Source organism: Anarrhichthys ocellatus, unplaced genomic scaffold, assembly GCF_004355925.1.
Source record: "Anarrhichthys ocellatus isolate YVR2014 unplaced genomic scaffold, GSC_Weel_1.0 scaffold71, whole genome shotgun sequence".
In the NCBI taxonomy this organism is placed as follows: Eukaryota; Metazoa; Chordata; class Actinopteri; order Perciformes; family Anarhichadidae; genus Anarrhichthys; species Anarrhichthys ocellatus.
The window spans coordinates 18,707-24,858 of record NW_022280101.1 but is presented as its reverse complement, the minus strand read 5'-3'; the positions used below and the strand labels follow the sequence as shown (position 1 = coordinate 24,858).

The 6,152-nt window shown below is 43.7% G+C and overlaps 1 protein-coding gene across 1 annotated transcript in view; it reads right to left on the bottom strand.

Annotated features, from left to right (window-relative positions):
• The window catches only part of raph1a (Ras association (RalGDS/AF-6) and pleckstrin homology domains 1a), a 44,960-nt gene that overhangs the window by 38,070 nt on the left and 738 nt on the right, over positions 1-6,152 (bottom strand). The gene's annotated exons all lie outside the window — the stretch shown is intronic.

Here is a 6,152-nt window from a genome sequence, read left to right as displayed (position 1 = left end):
ACACACACACACACACACACACACACACACACACACACACACACACAATCACAGCTGTTACCAGCTGCACAGTCAGGTTGGGTGTTAGAAATAATACTGTGTGATCTTAAAATGTGCTTAAATGTGTTTATTAAACGATGATTATCACTTAGGTTATTGTGCGACTAAACTGAACCCCCTCCACAGGCGTCCCGATCGACGGAACCTCTGGCCTCCCCTTTAATTACCTCATCGAAACCATTTTGTGTGCATGAACACATCTGGTCACACCACACATTATGTTGTAATAAGGCACATTTAAGAAGCAGCCATGCACATTATTCCTCCACACGGTTCCTGCATATTCCCTGTGTGAAGGAGTTGTCGGTTTGCCATTGCACTCCTACACCTGCAGTCTACTTGAGCTACAGTTCAAGTAGACTGCTTTGGAATACATTTAAATCAATGCAATGCAAATTGTATGCAAAAAAGCAGCTGTGATATCGGGATCATATCAGTATCGGCAGATATCCAAACGCAGGTACTGAAAAACATAAATGTAGTGGTGCATCTGTTTTACCTTCATGGAGATGGGATTTGTTGTGCTTTAGCTAGGTGGACCTAATAACTGGTAACGGAGTGTGTTGGTCCAACAGACACAGCCATGAATGAAGAACACACACACACACACACACACACACACACACACACACACACACACACAATCTCCAGTTTCCTGCTCCAGCCCGGATGCCGTTTAATGTGCGAGTGTCTCTGCAGATTCAGCGCTGACACAGCAAAACAGACTGCACTATAAACTACTACACAGGAGTGCTGCATTACACTACACACCACAGCTGCAAGACATGGCACTATAGTGCTATCAAGTTCACATTCAGGCACTGGTTTGGAATCCAATTTAAGGTAATGGACATGAGCAATATATTTACCGTCTCACAGTGATGGTATTTTCTTGAATTAAAATGATGAAAGTTTGAGCTTTCTTGAGTGCATCAAGAAGAAAAAGTGTCTTTTTATGGCCAAACGTGTGTGAATGTTGGCAACTGATGAGACAAGTTAGCAAGCTTTAAACATTGAATGTAAACCGTTACCAGCATCAACATGTCTGGTTCGATATTCCAACAGCAGGGTCACAACCGCTTGAGAGCAACAGGTGTTTCAGTTTAACAGGTGACCGTGCCAACAGGTGACTTTCAGCCGTTTGTTAGGTTGCATTCTCCGTCTTTGGTTGGATGATACTCTTGCACTCCACTGTACTGTCTGTCTGTCTCTCTGTCTGTCTGTCTCTCTGTCTCACCCCTGGGACCAGGAGGAATTTCCTGAGAGCAGGACGGATGACTTTTCCATACACTTGGCAAGAGAGAGAGACATGCAGAAAGACCGAGAGAAATTGAAGAAGAAGAAAACAACAGCTTCAGACGGTGACCCGGTTTGGCCTCTTCTCTCGGAGCCACCAGAGAGAATATTCTGACAAACTGCACCAGAGCAGCTGATACAGATGTAACCAGCACATCCAGTCTGATGTTTACAAGACGACTGCGGAGCCGCCAGAGGAAGCACACAAGACCGACACATGTGGGCCTCCCCGGGGCCAGGAACTGCACATGAACAATTTAAAACATTTTTTGATGACATTTACAGTGCTTTTTACATTATGGTGGTGCTGGAGGAAAAGAAAAAGCAGCCATCCACTGGAGACTATTGACTTGTCCTTAATGATTCCATACTACGTACCTAACGCATACTTTTTATTTTTACTTTTATTATGTACTGCAGCTGCCCTTACAAAGTACAAACCGCTGCATGCATACTAGGACATGCTACATTGTCATAACATTGCGCCTCTAACTTTGACCGTCTTGCTCATATATATTTGATAATCATGATATCTGCCAATGAGCGCTCAGTCGACGTGACGCATCTCCCGCCGTGCAGAGGATTGTGGGTCGCAACAGCCAAATAAGCCTGCTGGCTTGCATTCTGCAAAATGAGACCGGATGCACTGGGACATCCTGGTATTTGTGGCACACTGTGTATTGGGACCAGTGTTTTAGTCAAGACCAACTATAAACAGAGACCAAGTCAGGACCAGGACCTGAGTGTACATAGACCGAGAGAAGACCAAGACTTTGAGGGGTTGAGACCAAGTCAAGACCGGACCAGACCCAGTCCCACACTGCCTGACACACTTATGATGACATGTGGAACATAAAACCGTAGGCACAAACTAAATCATTTTCTAGCACACTAAATATTATGGTAGTATGGGTATTGGATGGCACCGCTACTCTTAGTAGGTCTGAATGTGGTGGTTGAAATATGACAAAAATGTTGTGCTCAAAAACACAAGTATTCCTGCTAATAAACGCTTGTATTCTAGTGATTTGTTGGTGTGCACCATTTCTCCACATGTAAGCTAAAAAGGAATGGCGGAGCTGCCTACAGCTGCAAAACATGAAAAGCAAAATGTAGATTGTAATAAAATAAGCTGACAGGGAAAAAGCTCAGAAAACAAAAAGAAACTTGTAAACATGTTCCTTGTTTGTTCAGTTTAATTGTCCGTCACATTCCAAAGTCACAGTTTGATTGACGTTAATTGGCTCGAGTCTTGTACCATTTCCTGTTTGTGACAAACAGTACACATATGTCTTTTAGGCTGCACTAGTAGAAAACAGTATATTATAGAAACATAGCACACAGCACTGTGTATGGAACTTGTGCACAGCAGATGAATGTCAACAGCAAATATTTAGAAAAATCTATTGGTTTTGACAAAAAGCTTTGAATGAATTTGTTTTAAGTGTCAGAGCTGACTGTGGTGTTAGAGAAAAGAGCAATTACCAAAATTCTTGTCCATCGAAATAACCCAGTATTAAGACTTCTCCAGTCCAGCTATACCTGCATTTGATCCTTTATGTACACAGATCTAGAAATAATTACTATTTATAGGCTTTTAACCGCAGCCAATTAGCTGCAAGTGTTCTTCGATTTAATGGGGGGGGGGGGGGGTCGAGCGCTGTGAATGTACGGCTCTACTGCAAATTAATCCATGTACAAATCATTTGGATGGGGAGGAGTGGTGGCATTTTACGCAACTGAATGCTTCCCTTCACATGATGGGTATCGAATACAGTAGAAAGAAAAAGTTATCCAATGAAGTATTCTATTAGCATCGGTGTCACTTTAAGAACACGGCGTTTGAACCGGTATCGTCTTTTCTTAAAGGAAACACAGTCCGTTTCACAATATCTCCCTTTGGAGCACAGTGAACAGACCAACGTTTCCATCTCCAGGGCCTTGTAGTAGCGTGGAATCCCAATATTACAAAACCACAATACTCAATTAGCATCTTCACAGATCAGTTTAAACTGTATCGGGATTTTCTTGACAAGTATGTTGGTGATAGCCAGCTGCTCAAATGGCATCAATGAACACCGACTGAGAAAACCAAGGCGGTCCTCAACCAAAGAAGTTCTTCTCTACAATTTTGTCGACTAATCGATTCATATATTTAATCTTGTGTTTGTCGGAGATGTGCTCATAGGTTTCCTGGAAAGAAGTCCTTAAGCATGAAAAAAAAACATAAAAAACAACTCATCTACTTAAGAGATCTTCATCGACTGAGACCAGAAGGGCCGATTAGTCGACTAATGGACTACGAGGGGTCAGCCTTCGAAAACTCAAGGAGAAAATCCACAGATGTCACTCTGCTTAACTGAAATGGGTCATTGGGAAAGCAGTGCAGAGACACCACGGCATGAGCACCAACCAACAGTGAACCAGGACCCTGCAGGTCTCTGATGACAGAGCAGCCTTTAGTTGAAGTAGGGCATTGAGGATTTTTTATACTCCAGTTAACCCTCAAGACTTCAGGGAGATGCTGAATTCTGGCCCCACTTTGCATCACGCACGATTGGACGTCTCCCGTCTGTCCGAATGATTACACACTACCACTATGATGGGCCGGCTCACATCCTGCAGCACTGGGACACAATCCCCCACTGCCAGTGACGGTTCAGACGAGCTCTTCGAAGGGATATCGTTTGAAAATGTTTTTTGGACAGAAAACAAACATTCTGAGGGTCAAGAATTCATTGACTATGGTCTCCTTTAATAGGACCAAAGACTCTTAAAATGTCTTTAGTTAGATGTTCTGAATTTGCGGTCATAACATTTCTTATGAAGCCAATATTAATTCTCTTGGATACTGGCGCTGCGGTGACTTGATGGAGGTCGTCTGTAGAAGCTTGAGAACGTCAGAGACTTGCCATACAAACATCAATCTGCTGTAGGCGTCAATGTTCTCCCGAGCAGATGCACTTAGACGCATATAGATCCGTATTTGGGAATACCGGCGCGGAATTATCGATTTCCGACTTGCAATGGATCACATTACATCTCTGGTTTCTGGCTTTGAGAGACACGAGCTCATGTTCACCAACAGCCCAGTGATTGAACTTTCCTTGGCCATGGACATTTACATATTTTAATTCTTAATTTGGGTGGCGTTCTCCTTTAAATGGAAAGATTTCGTAGGAAAATATGCTCGTATTTGTGAAAGTAAACAAGTCAGTAACTAGTAGATATCCAAAGTTAGGATCCTGTATTGTATTTGGCACCAGTATTTTGAACGATACCCGCTTGATATCGCCAATATCAAGTAGACCAACCACAGAATTCATAATAAATTCAATTATGAGACCAAGACAGAAACTGTATTAGACCGAGGTCTAATAGACCGAGGTCTAAACAGTGTTGACCTCCTTCTCCATGAACCTCGGGAGCAGGCGAAGTTGTGCCGGAAACCTCCGCTCTGCTTCAACAAAATCTATCGGCCAATCAGTCTTCAACCAGGACTTCCTGGTTTGCATTTCATCCGTCTCCGCTGCACACTGCTGCTGCAGCAGTGCAGTCAATGGGTGAAATAATTTGCTTATTCATCTTATACTTGAAGGGATCTATAGCGGGACTGATGTGCACCACGGTGCGGAATCATAATCCCATTTTGAATCTATACACTTTATTGGAACACATTCCCATGTGGCTACATCATCACTGAGAACGTAAAGGAGAAGAAAACTGCAACATTTCAATGTAAAGATGGACCAACGACACAAAGAGCAAAAGAAATCCACCCAGAGAAGATGACAAAACATGTCAGCCATGAAGACACTGTCCGCTCCTACCAACACCTGCAGGTACCAGCACAACAATCCACTTGTATCATGTTAAACGCATCCATTTCCAGACCCTTTACCTCCATATAACACTTCTCAAAGTGATCTAACACTCAGTGTGGGAGGCTGATCACAATATTTCTACCAATAACCCTGTTGGATTATTTTTGAGATAGATCTACCAGCAGGACGACATGACAGACAGGTTTACCGGTGAGACAGCTCACAGGCTTTATTAGCTGGAGGACAAGATGGTGAGACAGGTTTGACCGGCAGGAACACAGACAGATGGCCGGCCTGCATGTCTGACGATGCTGAATTTTAAATGTCTTTTAAATGGGACTTGGGGCAAAACCCTGATCAGGCTGTTATTAAAGAAGATAAAATAAAAAACATTTATTTATATCTAATAGGCTAAATTATATAAGTCAGTAGTGTGGCAGCTGCGAGGTGGGAACACGCCCATGGCTGTGTAACGCTATATGAATGCCACGCCTTGCGAGTGTCAGGCTCAGCACGCCTGGCCTCCGAGCTGCAGAAACCAAACGCCAGATACTCCGGCTGGAGAGGAGCGCTGTCAGCCGGCTGCGAACCTGCGCATCCAGGGGGCCGAGAGGAGTCTGCGCTCTGCAGGGCCCTGCGGCGTTTAATACAGCGGCGGAAGGAGAAAAAAAAAAACACACACACACACACACACACACATGCACAACGAATAAGGAACATATATACGTGTCCATATGCAGTTACCCAATGAAATGCATGAGCCGGCTGATGCGAATGAAAGCCCATTTTTCTGTGAAGACAGTCGTTTTCTCTGTCATCCCCACCGCCACCCGTTCCTTTCTCTGCACACACATTCACCCACTAACGGGATTAATTGGCTTTTTTTCTCTGCCCCCCAGCGGATGCTAATTAAAGGATCTGCTCACACAATAAAAGGTCCAAAAATGTCGGCGGTTCGTACTGCCAATATAT